Raw genomic sequence first — 16,115 nt, forward strand, 5'->3', positions numbered from 1 at the left:
TTTTTGACAGCAGCCAAATCACTCATACTGTCAGCCAGGACAGGGACTGTGGCCACAGCTGAGCACAGATTGGACATGGTCATGAGACGCAAGTCCTGTTGCTTTCCTTGCCATCAATGTCAGGTCTCACTACAGATAAATTTCCCATTCTTCCTCTGCTTGCTGGTCAGGTCCAACCCTGAGGATGGTATTACAGTGCTACAGAAACACCAATAAGGCCTGCCTGTTGCTGACAGGACTTGGTGGTTTACAGAAATAGCAGTCACAGCTGTGTGGGTTTTTCCTGTGGATTCACGGGCCAGACTGAAGAAGGAATATTTTCTCCTCTTCTCATTGGAGCCTTCGCCTTTTCCCTTCAGACTTGCCAGCTCCATACTGTTCATAGGAATTAAATGCAGGCTAGTTCCATGAAAAATGAAGCCAAATAAATTTTCTCTAAAATGAAAAATTATTCCCCTTGAGTGCCACACCCATTAGATATGTTAATGATAAAGGTGGGAATTCACCTAACTCACTTCTTCCCTTGTGCGCATGGCTCAGCCTCACACAGAGGTGAGGGGGTAGAGCTGGGCCAATCTCTGTTGGGAGGAAGGGTCTTGTGGCAGCCCAGAGAGCCTGTGCACATTGCCAGGGAACAGCTGTGCCCTGCATGTGGCCCTGCAATGAGCTGTGCTGCTGCCAGTGCCCCGTGGAGCTGGAGGGCTGCTCAGCTGTGGGGCAGGGAGAGGAGCAGGAGCGTGCTTGTGCAGCTGAGCCATTGCTGGAGAGCACAGGGCTCTGGGCTCCCTGCTGTCCCAGGGCAGCCCAGAGGCCAGGGTGCTCCTGTAGCATCCCTGTGGAAGTAGGTCAGGGTTTTCCCTTGGCCTGCCTCAAGTGTCTGCCAGCAAGAGAATGTAGCCCTGTGCAGCTGTTTAGAAGTTTGCAGGGAATGAGTCCCACGAGATATGGAGCTTCAGATGCTTTGGGTTTGCATTTTGGTTTCTCTTATATTTTGTGTCTCCACTTTGCAGGCCTGTCTGGCTACCCGCTTGCCAAGAGGTTTTCCCTGGCAAGTCCCTCTATGCTCTTTCCCTCCAAGCCATTGCCTCCCATCCAGAAGAGCTCTCCTTCTACCAAGCCAAGCCTGATATGCAGCGGAGAGCAGGAGAATGGGAAAGATGGCATTGGCTATGCTGAGAACATGAGAAAAGAAGAGGAGCTGAGTTCAGAGGGACAAGGACATAAGGTAAGGAGACCAAGCTAAGTGCAGTGTGGTCAATTTCCAGTTTCTATGCTGTCAGCAGAGCTCTCAGACCTTTTCCCTGGCTGGAACTGTCCCTCTCACTGAAGCTGAACAGGTCTTGATTTGGTTCTTTAGCTGGCCCAGAAATGATGGGATAGAAACAAAGGGTGTGCATCTGCCCCTGCTGCCTCCATTCCCATTCCTGGCCATGGCATGGGGGCCCTGGAGGAACTTGGGCAGGCAGAGACCTTGCAGAGAGCAGCAGGGCAGGGAGCTCTGCTGAACATCCTAAATGCCAGTGAGGCTGAGATGGTGGATGTGTGGGGGCTGGAGAGCAGTGAGCATCCTGCAAGCTCAGCAGCAGCATCTGGGCTCAAAGGCTGCTGGGGAAGTGTAGGAGGGAAGGGCAGCAGCAGAAGAAATGAGGGGCTTGAGAAGAGCAGGTTTTGGCCTCCTGCAGAATGGCTTTGTGGGGACATGACTGGAGATCAGCACTGGCTGTGAGGTACCTTAGAGGCAGGGAGTTATAAAGCCTCTCCCATGACATCCAAAATGCCCGTGGAGGCAGTGACACCTCAGAACACCTTGATGTCAAATATGTGAATGCCAGCTGGGAATGAAGCCACTTTTGGAAAAGAGTGAGCACAATGGGAGAGGTGCCAAATATGTGCCATGGTCTCTCCCTCATCATCTCCCTTTCCATTCCCCATCCTAGGCCAAGCTGCTCCATCAGTTTGCCTTGTCTTTTCCTGCCAGGACACAGTTAAATGCATTCCTGAATGTCTTGAGGCATGAATGGGGACAAGGCTGCATGCTTGATCTGAGCACTGTGTTCTACTCTTTGCAGGCTTCCTTGCTGTGTTCCAGTGGAGGGGATATGAAGAAGGGGTCATTGGGACCACCTCTGATCCCCCCCATAGGCAAGGCAGTAAGTCCCTCTCTTGGCAGTGCTGTGGGCTCTCTGCAAAGCTCTCTGCAGCTGGAATTCCAGGAGTCCCAGGAGATGAGGTAAGCCAAGGTGTCTGCTGCTGCTGCAGTGTGCTGTTCACCTGTGTGTTCCCATCCCAAAGTGTGGTTATTTTGCACAGCCAGGTGTCCCATGTATTTAGGCAAACCTCTGTGTATTCCCCATTTTGCCGATCTATGATGACCCAGCACAATGTCAAAGCCAGCACCAATGTGCCAAGAGCAGAGGTGGTGGTGGGGAAGAGGAGGCAGGGCTTCAAAGCACCTCAGGATTGGTCCTCTGCTGGACTTGGCTATTGATTCCCTTTGTAATGGTTGTGCTCTTTTTTGGGAAGTGAATTGCTTGGGTCTGGGTCCTGCAGATATTTGAATGCTGTCATTCTTGACTGTTAACTTCTGCACCCATGAGATTATGTATGGGCCAATACTGGCTACTGGAGAGGGGTCTGCAAATTCAGGTGCTGCTTCTGTAAACATCAGGAATAATTTCTCTGTGCCTGGGCCTCCACTGTGAAATGAGATGCCAGAGAAGTTTTGGGGTATAGATGTATAATCTGATCAATGTTTAATATTTTGATCTGGGCTTAAGATCAAAGCGGGCAAGGTGGTAGACAAGAGTTACAGGACCGTACCTGATGGAAAGATATTGGCTTGGATATGGGAGAGAAAATGTAGCTGTCAAGCTTATCCGAGTGATAACAATAAAGAAGGAGACACAGAAGTATCATTTGAATTGGACATCTTTGGGAGGGCTTTTAAAGTGCAATCTGAATATCCTCCCCTAGCAGCTGAGTTGGAAAAAGCCTTTTTGTTCTTGAAAGAGCCAGGAGGTGTCATAGCATTCTCCGGAGACAGCAGTGCTCTGACCACATGTAGCATGAGACTGTCACCAGGTTAAGGCACGAGCAGGCAAAGTCAAGCTTTGGCACCTGTACAAAAGTAGCTGCCCTCCATACAGTCTCGTGTCTCAGCTGAGCAGCTCTTGCTGCTTCAGTGTGGCTGTAGGAACCACTTGGCTCCAAAAGGAGAGACAGCAGAATTGGGGAGTTAGGATGCAAGTTGAGGAATGACTGATGGTGGTGAGGAAGAGGAGGCAGGGCTTCAAAGCACCTCAAGATGAGTCTTCTGCTGGACTTGGCTATTGTTTCACAGAGAGCTTTGCCAGCTCTCTGTGACTCCCGCAATGGAAAGCTTAAGGAAAATTAATCAGCTTTGCATCCTGGTGTGTTTCTGTGCTGCATTTCCTCATTCATCAGAGTGCCCATGCTAAGAATGTTTACATCCTTTCATGGTACAGCCATTCCCTCCCTTCTCTTTCTACCTCCTCACGTGTTCATTGTCCTCCATTTTCTCCAGGTCAGGATGCAGCAGCAGAAGCAAGGAGGAGAACTCTGAACATGCAGGTAGGTACAGGGCATGTCTGTCCTAAAATGACCATTTTGGTCTTGACTCAGAGGTGACATTTGGAATGCTTGGTTAAAACCCATTCTTTTTTTAATTTCTTTAAATGCATTTCAGTTTTTTGATGGGCTCAGTGGACTCTCCCAGAGCCCAGTCACTGGGAGTGTTCTCTGGTGGTGCAGTGAAAATTCCTCCACTTTGCAGGCATGACTAGGTTCATTTTCTCCAAGTCTTTCCGGCCATGTCCCTCTTCGCTCCTTCCCTCAAAGCCATTACCTCCCATCAGGATCAGCTCTCCTTCTTCTAACAATAATAAAATGTACAGCATGGAGAAAGAGAACAAGGACATTGGCACTGGCTATGATAATGACAGTAGAAAACACCAGGAGCAGAGTTCAGAAGAAAAATGTTATAAGGTAAGGAGACCAAACTACGTCCTGTGCAGTAGATTTTCAGTTTATGTGATGGAGGCAGAGATTGGAGATCTTTCCCTGTGGTGTGACCTCAGGGAAGCAGCTGAGCCAAAGAAGAGCTCAGCTGGACACTGTGCTTCAGGCTGTCTCTGCAGTGGCTGTGGAGTGCAGACTTCATATCCTCAGCATGTGTCAATAACAGGAGAGGTCTTTGAATGGTTTCTGGGCTCTGTTGTGGTTCCTCCTCTGTCTCATGGCTGAGAAAACACCAGCAGCAGCTAAAGTTGAGCAGCTAAAGTTGTCCAATCTGGACAAGCTGTCCTTCTAGATTTAGTAACCTATGGGTATCTGTGAGCCATGTCTATGTCTTGGTGGTGTTTTTTCTCAGCTGTGTCTGGTTGGGATGGAAAAAGGTCTTTGCTGGAGCAGGCAGTCCTGCAAAGTCAGTTCCAGGTTGTCTCAGCTTTTGACTTGTACAGCCATGCCCTCTGCACAGTTGTCTCTGCTGCTATTTCTAGACATCATCAGCTTCTGGGCAGCTGTGTGCTGTGGCATGGCTTTGTCCAGAGGGAAGGGATGGGAGGTGGCCGTGGGGAGAGCAGCCCAGAGCCCAGGCACACAATTGCCTTGGCAGCAGGGCCAGGAGCTGCAGTTGTTTTGGGTTTGCCATGGGGTGCAGAGGAGGCAGATGAACAAGAGTTTTGGTAGACAAAATGTCCAATCAAAGGCTTGGGTACTTGATTTCAGCCTTGCTGAGAAAGGGCCTAGTGTCTCCGTGACAGGAACTGTCCCTCTCACTGAAGCTGAACAGGTCTTGATTTGGTTCTTTAGCTGGCCCAGAAATGATGGGATACAAACAAAGAGTGTGCATCTGCCCCTGCTGCCTCCATTCCCATTCCTGGCCATGGCATGGGGGCCCTGGAGGAACTTGGGCAGGCAGAGACCTTGCAGAGAGCAGCAGGGCAGGGAGCTCTGCTGAACATCCTAAATGCCAGTGAGGCTGAGATGGTGGATGTGTGGGGGCTGGAGAGCAGCGAGCATCCTGAGAGCTCAGCAGCAGCGTCTGGGCTCAAAGGCTGCTGGGGAAGTGTAGGAGGGAAGGGCAGCAGCAGAAGAAATGAGGGGCTTGAGAAGAGCAGGTTTTGGCCTCCTGCAGAATGGCTTTGTGGGGACATGACTGGAGATCAGCACTGGCTGTGAGGTACCTTAGGGGCAGGGAGAGAATAGTGATCTAAACCCATTCCCAGGACACCCCATCCTCCAGGTGGAGGCAGTGGCACCTCAGAACATTTTGATGTCAAATATGTGAATGCCAGCTGGGAATGCAGAAAACTGAGCACAACGGGAGAGTTGCCAAATGTGTGCCCTGGGATCTCCCTCACCACTTTCCTTTCCTAGGTCAACATTCCCCATCCTGGGCCAAGCTGCTCCATCAGTTTTCCTTGACTTTTCCTGCCACGTCCCAGTTAAATGCATTCCTAAATGTCTTGAGGCATGAATGGGGACAAGGCTGCATGCTTGATCTGAGCACTGTGTTCTACTCTTTGCAGGCTTCCTTGCTGTATTCCAGTGGAGGGGATATGAAGAAGGGGTTATTGGGACCACCTCTGATCCCCCCCATAGGCAAGGCAGTAAGTCCCTCTCTTGGCAGTGCTGCGGGCTCTCTGCAATGCTCTCCACAGCTGGAATCCCAGGAGTCCCAGGAGATGAGGTAAGCCAAGGTGTCTGCTGCTGCTGCAGTGTGCTGTTCACCTGTGTGTTCCCATCCCAAAGTGTGGTTATTTTGCACAGCCAGGTGTCCCATGTATTTAGGCATTTTGCCGATCTATGATGACCCAGCACAATGTCAAAGCCAGCACCAATGTGCCAAGAGCAGAGGTGGTGGTGGGGAAGAGGAGGCAGGGCTTCAAAGCACCTCAAGATGGGTCCTCTGCTGGACTTGGTTATTGTTTCACACAGAGCTTGGCCAGCTCTCTGTGATTCCCGCAATGGAAAGCTTAAGGACAATTAATCATTTTTGCATCCTGGTGTGTTTCTGTGCTGCATTTCCTCCTTCATCAGAGTGCCCATCTTATGGCGGTTTTCCTTCTTTCATGGTACAGCCATTCCCTCCTTTCTCTTTCTACTTCCTCACATGTTCATTGTCCTCCATTTTCTGCAGGCCAAGATCCAGCAGCAGAAGCAAGGAGGAGAACTCTGAACATGCAGGTAGGTACAGGGCATGTCTGTCCTAAAATGACCATTGTGGTCTTGACTCAGAGGTGACATTTGGAAAGCTTGATTAAAACTCATTCTTTTTAAAATTGCTTTAAATGCATTCAATTGCTTGACGGGCTCAGTGGACTCTCCCAGAGTCCAGTCACTGGGAATGTTCTCTGGCAGTGCAGTGAAAATTCCTGCAGTCTGAAGTGTTGAGTGGCAGGAGCTGGAGTGGTACCTTGTGGCCCTGGAAATGCAGTGCAGGAAAAGGAAATATTCCTCTCCATTCTGCACATGCCTTTTATCTCCCTGCAGCCTTCCTAATGTCACAATTAGTAAGGAAAACAAGGCATTTAGCACAAAATGAGAAATGTTCCCACTTCTTCCTCCTGCTTTTGTAGCAGAAAACCTTTCCTTGGGGCACTTTCTGAGCTGAACCCTTTGAGATGTGATGGACATTAATGGACATTGCCTGGTTTTGTATTGGCAGAAATAGAGAAACCTCCTCTGACAGAATGTCCCTATAAATTTTCCTGTCAGGGAGAAGGAGCCTTCCAAATGGATGCATGCTATGCAGGGTCTGAGTTTGTCATCCTGTGACAGCACGAGCCCAAAGCCACCTATGGCAGGTTCACCATGACAAATCTCTTCCCCGGCTCTCTCTGCCTGTCAGTGTTGCAGGCTGAGGCTGGGGGAGGAGATGCCTTCTGCCTTGTCCTCCCTCCCTGCCTTGCCTGATCCCTGACAAGTGGAATTGTGCCAGACAAAATGCGGTCTCTGGTGCATCTGGCTCAGCCAATGCTTTCAAGTTGAAAGCCCCAATGACGCTGTTGTTGTTCCTCTGCCATCTCTGGCTGTGTCATGATGGGACAGATGAGACTTGAAGAAATAATTCTGCTGATGCAGAAGAAGAGATCAGATTACCTGGTCCCTTTGCTCCGGGTTGGTTCTGGCAAATCCTGGGTACAGCCCCTTTGGAATGACTCCTTAATTGCTGATGTGCAGCTGGAATGCTTAATGCAGCTAGGGAGAAGTATTGCTCAGTAAGGAAGGTGACATTTTTTCTGGACTCATTCTGGACTAGAAATGACCTATATCATTAATCCTTAGCTGTCTCACTTTTATTACTGACTGAAGCATTCTACAGGGTGAATGAATCCCATTTTATGACAGGGATTCCTCTCAAACTGCTTGGCTGCTGTATGAATTTACCCTCTGTGAAGGCATGTAAAGAATTAGTTCTCTTAGCTCTAACAGCTCTGTTGGAGAGTATTTCAGAATGAGCTCCATTGTTCTTCTTGCAATTAGAAAATCAGCCTTTAATCAGGCTGGCCCAAAATTGGCCCAGTCTCATACAGTTCAGAAGGAAACCCTTGGGGAAAATGAATTATCTGGTGCCAAGAACACAGTTCTTGTTTGGGTAACACTCCTGCAATGCTAAGTTTTTCTTTGCATGTCCTCTAAAATATTCCAACAAAGAGAAGAAAATGTTGCTCTAAATGCATCCAGGTATTAGAACCTGGGACTTTTAGTAACCAAAAGAAGATGCTTACTAATATCAGCATGAATAAGAGCAGATAAGAATTGCTGTCAAGAGCAATCTCCATCTCTACCCATCTCTGTCAGACACAGAGGCTCTCCAGCATCCAGGGGCTGGGGCCTTCATCATGCAGCAGGTTTCAGTCTGCTGGCCAGCAGAGTAATGTCATGTCTGCTGCCAGTAGCCCATCCCTTGGGAGAGGCTCTAGGCATTGTACCTTGCTGCTCTCAGTCACAGTCTCTGTGTCTTCTGAGGGCTCTGCAATCTGGAACCTGTCTTGCCTGTTGCCCAGCATTGTGGTTTTGGGGGCTTGACATCTGCCAGAGATTTACACAAACCTTTGCTTTCATTTCCAGGCCTCCCACTGAGCCGGGCCAAGGAGATGGATCATCACACTGATCCTGGTCTTACGCGTGACACAGACCTGAGGGAAGGTTTTGGAAAGGTAAGGGAGAAGGACAGGGATGAGCAGAATTCCTTTCCAGTGGCGGTTTAGTGCTTGGCCCAAAATGTCACTAAAAATCATAATCATCCTCTCCTGGGCAATGTGGATTCTCTTGGGAATATATTTGACAACTAGAGAGCAATTGCTTGGCTGTTTGCAGTGGTGTCAAGGTGCCTGGTTTGGAGATGGTGCTAAGGTCATGTCAGAAGCATTCTTTATGTGCAAAGGCTGTTTTAGAGAAGTTCTGAATGACAGAATATGTGGAAGGGGCTAACAGCGGGCCTGTTAGCTAAAGGAGCAAGAAGAAGCTGAGAAGAAAGAAGAAGCTGATAAGGACCTCTCTCCAAGGCTGTAACCAAGGAGACCAAGAGAATTGAGGGACTGAAGAAAGATAAGAACTTCGCAGCTGCATGAAGTATATTTAGAAAGTTAGTTAAGTCACTGTAACTTTTCACCAATGGTGTTATGTTGATTTATTGTATCCAATAGTTAGGGTAGAAGAAGCATAAACAATTAAAAAGTGTATAAAAGGTCAGCCATGTTCAATAATAAAGTGTTGCCATCTGAAACTGCTTGTGGTCCCTGCTTTGTGTCGTGACCGCCTCGACAACGACATTTGGTGATCCCTGACGTGATACAAGACCCTTAACAAGATACTCGGGATCCTAGCAATTGGCAACCGTGACCCACTGGGACGTAGTGGGGGAGGCGGCGTTGGTGTAGCTGAGAGTGGCCGGTGAAAGCCACAGGGAGGTCTGGACCTGATTTTCTCCTATCAAGACACCTGGAATTAGGTGAGCCACCAACTAGCGATAATGGGAAATAATTTATCTAAAGAGGAAGAAAGTGTTTTGGCTACATGGAAAGTTTTGTTAAGAAATAAGGGAATCTTTACTTCAGACTATGCCCTTCAAAGTTTATTGCTGTGGGCTAAATCACAGGGTTTTGGCACGGACCCTGGTACAGCATATAGTGTTAAGGCATGGAAAAAAGTCGGGGACAGACTATGGGAAGTTATCCGAGCGGGAGATAAAAGTGTTGTCGATCTAGCTGTTACATGGGGATCGCTCTTTGAGGCATTGAAACAATGGAAAACAGAGCAGAAACAAGCAGAGCGGGATGTGGACGAAGAATCGGGGTTGACAATAGAAACTGACGGGGGGGATGAGGCAGACGGGGCCTCTGATGGGGAACTTGCTGAAACCATCCTTGAAGAAGGTGCAGGTGCCATGGAAGTTACCAGGCAGGATGCCAAAACTTCTGGGAAAGCTGCCAAAGCTTCTGGGAGAACTGCCAAAACTTCTGGGCAAACCGCTGTGGCACCTCCTTATCAGACTCCTAAACCTCTGTATCTCACACCTGCGCAGCAGCTCGCGATGGTGCCTGTATACGATACACCGCTACGCCAGCTAGCTGAACTGTCTTTAGCAGAGAGAGAAACCCAGCCATCTGCCCCCCCGCTTCCCTCTGCTCTAGTCCAGCCATCTGCCCCCCCGCTTCGCTTTCAACTGCATGAACAGTCTGCAAGGTCGTATCCTCCGTTACCTAGCAGTGACAGCGAATCAAGTGACGAGTCACCCGCAGTAACACCTGAGTTGGGGCAAGGAACTGTTGTCAGTTTACCTTTTAATAGCTCTAGCCCTACTGCCCCATGGACTTTGCCTCCATGTCAAGTAACTGTGCTTCCTCGACATCCTCAGGAGTTTTGGGAATTTGTTAGAAAAAAAGCAGTTGAAGAAAATAATTGGGACATAATAGAAAGATTAGGTCCTCCAAAAGTACCTCAGGAGAAGAGTGCTGATGTAATTGCTGCCTGTACTAACCCTATGGCTTTTCCAGTTTTTAAAACAGCTCCTGGAACAAGGCAGGATGACAGTCATCATGTCTTTGCCTAGAGTTGTACAAGATCTCCAGTCGAAGGTGGCTCAGTATGGTATTAATTCCTCTGAGGTAATGCAATTAATATGTGTAATCAATAGATACCTCTGTTAGTGTCCAATTGTTTATTTTGAGAGACCATGAAATACCATGTGGAATACTGTGTCAATGGAGTGATAATTGGGAAGATCAACTGCATATTTTGGAATGGATATTTTTGTCTTTCAGATCTCGGAAAACAGCTCCAGGACTTTATGAGCTTTTTGCAGATATTATCATCAAAGGCCGCAGGCGTTGTCATGAAATTTTGAGACACGACCCTGTGACCATTGTGATACCTGTGCAACAGTGGTATTTTGAATGGTGCTTTCAAAATAATCATGAATTGCAGTCTGCCTTATCTTGTTTTACAGGCCAAATAAAATACCATTTACCTTCTCATCCAATTTTAAAACTGACCAAGGAGATTCCTTTTGAAGGAAAACAAATTTGTTCTCCTGTTCCAGTGAAAGGTATAACGGTTTTCACGGATGGATCCGGGAAAACCGGAAAAGCAGCTGTAGCTTGGAAAAAGGATGACCACTGGGAATATGAGACAATGATTCAGCAGGGATCTCCTCAATTGGTTGAACTCTGTGCTGTTCTTTTAGCTTTCACTTTATTTCCTGATTCTCTAAATATAGTCACTGATTCTATCTATGTTGCCAATTTGGTTAAGCAGTTAGATCAAGCAGTGTTGTATAATATCCAAGAGAAACCATTGTTTACCATGTTAGTGAAGTTATGGACAGTCATTGGTGCTCGAAAACATCCTTACTTTATCATGCATGTTCGCAGCCACACATCGTTACCAGGATTTTTTGTTGAAGGCAATGCCTATGTAGATTCTCTAGTAGCTGCTGCTGCAATCAAAACCATACCTAATGTGTTGCAGCAGGCAATTTTGTCTCATCAATTTTTTCATCAAAGTGCTCGAGCTTTACAGCAGCAATTTAAATTGTCTCCTGGTGAAGCGAGATCAATTCTTTCTTCCTGTCCTGACTGTCACATGACTCATGTCACTCAGTATTATGGTACCAACCCTAGGGGTCTTTCCGCTTTAGAGGAATGGCAGACGGATGTTACGAAGATGCCAGAATTTGGTCGCTTTAAGTATGTTCATGTTACGGTTGATACCTTTTCTCATGCAATGATTGCTTCAGCATTCACAGGAGAAAAAACTCGTGATGCTATTCGTCATTTTTATCATGCTTTTTCTGTTCTAGGTGTTCCATGTCACATAAAAACAGATAATGGCCCAGCATATGTTTCGCAGAAAATGCAAGCATTCTTTCGTGCCTGGGGCATTGAACATTCAACAGGTATTCCACATGTCCCCACGGGCCAAGCAATTATTGAAAGAGCTCACGGTCTTCTTAAACGTCAGGTTCAAAAACAAAAAGGGGGAATGCAACAGGAATCACCTCAAGTGAGATTAGATAAAGCTGTTTATGTGTTAAACTTTTTGCGTCCCCTACCTGACTCACAGTTATCTCCAATTTTTTACCATTTTTCTTCTTTGAATGCTAAGCAACCAGATCTCTGTAGAAATGTTAAGGTATGGGTCAAGGATTTAATTACTGGCATGTGGTCTGGCCCAGTGGAATTAATAACCTGGGGAAGAGGTTATGCTTGTGTTTTAACAGATAATGGTCCTCGATGGGTTCCTGCTCGCTGTGTCAAACCTTATCTGGAGCGAGCAGGCAGGGACAAGACGGATGGCTCTGCAGCTGAAGCAGAACGTGTGGATGACACTGGCTAAGGCTATATCTAGATATATAAATCAGGATATGTATTTCATTGCTCTTCATGTGCTTTCATAGTAATTAAAGGGTGTAGTTTTGGTTTAGGCTGACCGAGACAATGCAGGGTTTTGGAACCTTTGTTCTAGTATTCCTGCAGCTCCTTTTGAGCACTTTGGGGTGGTTATAGTTCACGGCTTTATGGGATAAAGTAGTTAGGAAATTTTAAAGCACCTATAGATGGATGAAAGACAGGAATGATTGTATTAAGAATGGGAATGTTGATTTTGTTGATGGTTGTGATTGTTGTTTTGGGTTTCCCCTCTCTGCTTGGATTTTTGCAAAGGGCCCTGCAAAAATCCATAGCAGCTGTGTTTAAAAACAAAAAGGGGGAATTGTGGAAGGGGCTAACAGCGGGCCTGTTAGCTAAAGGAGCAAGAAGAAGCTGAGAAGAAAGAAGAAGCTGATAAGGACCTCTCTCCAAGGCTGTAACCAAGGAGACCAAGAGAATTGAGGGACTGAAGAAAGATAAGAACTTCGCAGCTGCATGAAGTATATTTAGAAAGTTAGTTAAGTCACTGTAACTTTTCACCAATGGTGTTATGTTGATTTATTGTATCCAATAGTTAGGGTAGAAGAAGCATAAACAATTAAAAAGTGTATAAAAGGTCAGCCATGTTCAATAATAAAGTGTTGCCATCTGAAACTGCTTGTGGTCCCTGCTTTGTGTCGTGACCGCCTCGACAACGACAAGAATAAGCTACACATCAGTGAATGTAAGCAAAGTGCATCCTCGGAAGCAGAGAAGCAAAGATTCTAATGTTGTGTGTAAGCAAGGCTGCAAAAGAAAATGGGAGAGTTTGATTTTTCCTGGTTACCTTTCTGGCTGTATGTCACAGCCCTCTCATTCTCAAGTTTTCTGCTCATTAACAGCAGTGTTTCTGCAGCTTGTTTTCATATGACTCCCCATTTTGGTCTCCTGATGTCAGAGACCAAGTCCTTCAGAGTCCTTTAGAGCTGAGTCCTTCAGAAGCCAGGAAGTGAGAAACAGCTACAATTCCTGGCCATGAGTGTTAAGCAACAGCTAATTACCCCTCCTTGCTGGATATTGCGCATGGTTTTTATTCTCCTGCCATGGCCTGTAGGAACTGAACTGCCTGCTCACTGGCCGTGTCAGCTCTTCCTCTGTCTTGGAGCACTCCTATGACCTTCATGCTTCAAGCAGGGCTTCCTGACATAGGCTGCAGTTTGAGCAGTGTAAGGTTGTGGCACAGAAATGTTCCACCTGGCTGTTTGTAATTGCCAAGGTGAGGACGGGAGACATTCCTCTGAAACTTTTGGAATGTCTATGGAGCTGCATTGAAACCTATGGCACTCTGTGGACTCTGGACTCTGTGCTCCTGAGGAGATGTGTCTGGTTTGTGTGTCTCTCCTCACAGTCTATGATGCATTTCCATTGCACCTAGATCCGTGCTGCATTGTGCATGTTGGCTCAAAAGAACTTAGAGCGGAAGGATGCAGAGCTTTTGGAGAGAGAGATGAAGAAAAGGAGGCAAAGGAAAACATCCTTGCAGCCCATTCTGGAGACAGTTGAGCCCGGGGATGAAGCTGAAGCAAGTAAGTGGTGGCTACACTTGTGGTGGTCCTTTTTGACCACTTGCTTGCCCTTTGCAGTGTTGCAGTCAGACTGGGGGACTGTTCCACTTGCATTTGAGTGGAAGCTTGCTTGGGATTTAATTCTGTTTCTGAAAGAAAAATACAGGAGCATGAAGTGTCTTGCCCATGGCCTCAGTGAGTCAGTAACAGAATATCAGTTTCCCCCCTTCACCTCGAAAGTCTTTCAGAGTAGAAAATTCTGTCTTGCAAAGCACACTGGAACTTCAGTCTCTGTCCTGGAGAGCAGTCTTCAGGCAAGGTGAGTCCAAAAGAATGCTTTTCAACCAGGGTGCAACCTGGAAGAAACAAAATGCAACTCCTTCTCATGAAAACACCAGAGATCCTTCTCCTGCCACTCCCTGCTGAGGAGCTGGTGCTGTAGAGCTGTGCTGAAGCCCCCAGGCAGTGCTTCTGCTGTAGCCCCGGGAGCAAGCAGCGTTCCCGACTGAATCCCGGCCCAGGGGCTCTGCCTGCAGGGCTGTGAGCGCTGCCCGAGGGCGGCAGCAGGGCCCTCAGGAGGCAGCACTCAGCCCCAGGGCAGCACGCAAGGTTATCTGCACTTTCTCTGGTAACTTCCCCTGCCAGCCTCTGGAACAGGAAAACAAAAACAAAGCAGTACTGGGTTTCCTTGTTTCTTAGGGGAAGCATTGCTGCAATTTGGTTTGAAGCTAGAAGAGAGTAGATTTAAAGTAGATATTAGAGATATTTTTTTTAAAGGAAGGGGATTAAAAGCTGGAAGGGTTTGCCCAGAGAAGCTGTTGTTGGTCCATCCTTGAAGGTGTTCAAGGCCAGCTTACATGGGGCCCTGGGGAACCGGATCAGGATGAAGATGTCCCTGCTCACAGGTGTTGGACTAGATAGTGCCTAAAGGTGCCTTCCAACCCAAACTTCTAGGAATCTGTGATTCTTTTTCCCATATTAGTGTGCCATTGTTATATGTGAAGTTCTTTGGGATAACAAAGAGATGTTACCCAGCTCTGGCAAGTTTTCTCGCCCTTTCCATCATTACCTTATCTAGTGCCTTGCACTTAGAAGCTCCTCTTTGGTCCCTGCAGGCTTTAGCCTACCACCTGTTGATGGCACAGCTTCTAGAGTGCAGAGAAAACACCCTGGTAGTGCCTTGAAGAAGAAGGTCTTGAAGAAGCAGGACAATGTGTCCTTACTGCCCAATAGGCCCATCATCCATGGGGATGGCAGCTTCCCACGCAGCTCCTCAGGTAAGCCTGCTCCATGGCAGCTTTCTCCACACAGGGTTTCCCTTGCACAAGGAGTACAAACTGCCTCCTGCCTCAGCCAGCACATCTGGGATCTTGGGTCCATAGTCTGTCCTGAGAATGAACAGCAAATCTACTTTTGAGTTACTCCAGCTTGGGAGTGCTGGAGCAGTGGTTCTTAGAGCTCTGTTGGAAAGTTGAGCTGAATCAAGTAGTGTAAAGGCCTGAGCTCTGGCTTTTGCCCATCCTGATAGTCCAAACTACAGCACTGGTGCCAGGAGGCAGCACTGGTGGCTGCAGGGTGAGCTGCAGGGCAGTCTGCCAGGGTGTGCTCACCGTGCACCTGCGAGAACCACCACCATCAGTTGCTCACTCACCATCTGGCCCTCTGCCTGTGCTGCTGTCCAGTTCTGCAGCCAGCTTTTCTGCTATCCCAGCAAGGGCTGTCTCTGCAGGGCAGTCAGCAGCTTGGTGCAGTCGTGCTGCTGCTGCTCCCAGAAGTGCCTGAAGGCTCCTCGCTGCTGCCATCCCACAGCCTGCAGTGCCAAGAGGGAACAAGCAGTGCCTCCTGTGTCACCCAGCAAATACAGCAGCCATGTGCAGCCGATGACACCAGGAGGGGCTGCCTGCTGCTCCCAGGCTGTTTGCTGCCTGCAGGAAATACACAGCAGATAGTCCCTAGTGGCTCCTGTCTCTCCTTTGTGGGCAGCCTGCCTGTGCTGTGATCCCAAGCAGGGTGAGATAAGAAGATGGCAGCTAGGAGTAATACTTCAATGCTCTTTTCTAGTGATGCTACTTCCATGCCCAGAATTGACCAGAACTAGCCTGAGGTGGCTCTCCATTCATACTGAATCCAGATGTGTATGTCTACAGACTTCTGCAGTGACATCACTGGTGTCAGTGGCTGGGGTACCTCAGTGACATCCAGATTAGCTCCTGTCTGAATATTTCTCTTGTTATGGTTCCTCCATACTTGGTGAGAATATGCAAGGTAGCACAAAAACCCTATAAAGTCTAGGGCAGTTCATCAAGATTCTGTGCAATATTTATACTCCATCATTGTAGACAGCTGAAATGTTTTCATCTACACATTAGAAAATGAGCTTTTTAGTGCACAACATGAAATTTTTGATTGGCAGTGCTTTTGATGACAAATGGGTTTCCTAAGAAATGCATTTATCATCTGATTTTCTTCATACCCTGTAATTTTTTTTCCTTACCATAAAATTTAATTAAGGCAAACCCAGGTCAACTGATCAACAAGAGAGTGTGTCTGCCAACAATGTGGATCTGTATTTGCATATTTTTATCCTCAGAGTGCATTTGGAAACCTTTTTAATCAACTGTCTAGTCTGGAAATTACATTTTTCCACAAGAGAAAGCTTAGAACCTACTGAGTT

The 16,115-nt window shown here is 47.4% G+C and overlaps 1 long non-coding RNA gene across 1 annotated transcript; it reads left to right on the top strand.

Annotated features, from left to right (window-relative positions):
• Positions 1–2,073: 2,073 nt before the first annotated feature.
• LOC135278362 (uncharacterized) lies at positions 2,074–5,693 on the top strand. Its single transcript, XR_010345876.1, has 4 exons — positions 2,074–2,230; positions 3,545–3,591; positions 3,794–4,005; positions 5,553–5,693. It is a non-coding gene; the product is annotated as an uncharacterized LOC135278362 (long non-coding RNA).
• The last annotated feature ends 10,422 nt before the right edge of the window (positions 5,694–16,115 follow it).

The sequence above is a fragment of the Passer domesticus genome, chromosome 11 (genome assembly GCF_036417665.1).
Source record: "Passer domesticus isolate bPasDom1 chromosome 11, bPasDom1.hap1, whole genome shotgun sequence".
NCBI classification, from domain to species: domain Eukaryota; kingdom Metazoa; phylum Chordata; class Aves; order Passeriformes; family Passeridae; genus Passer; species Passer domesticus.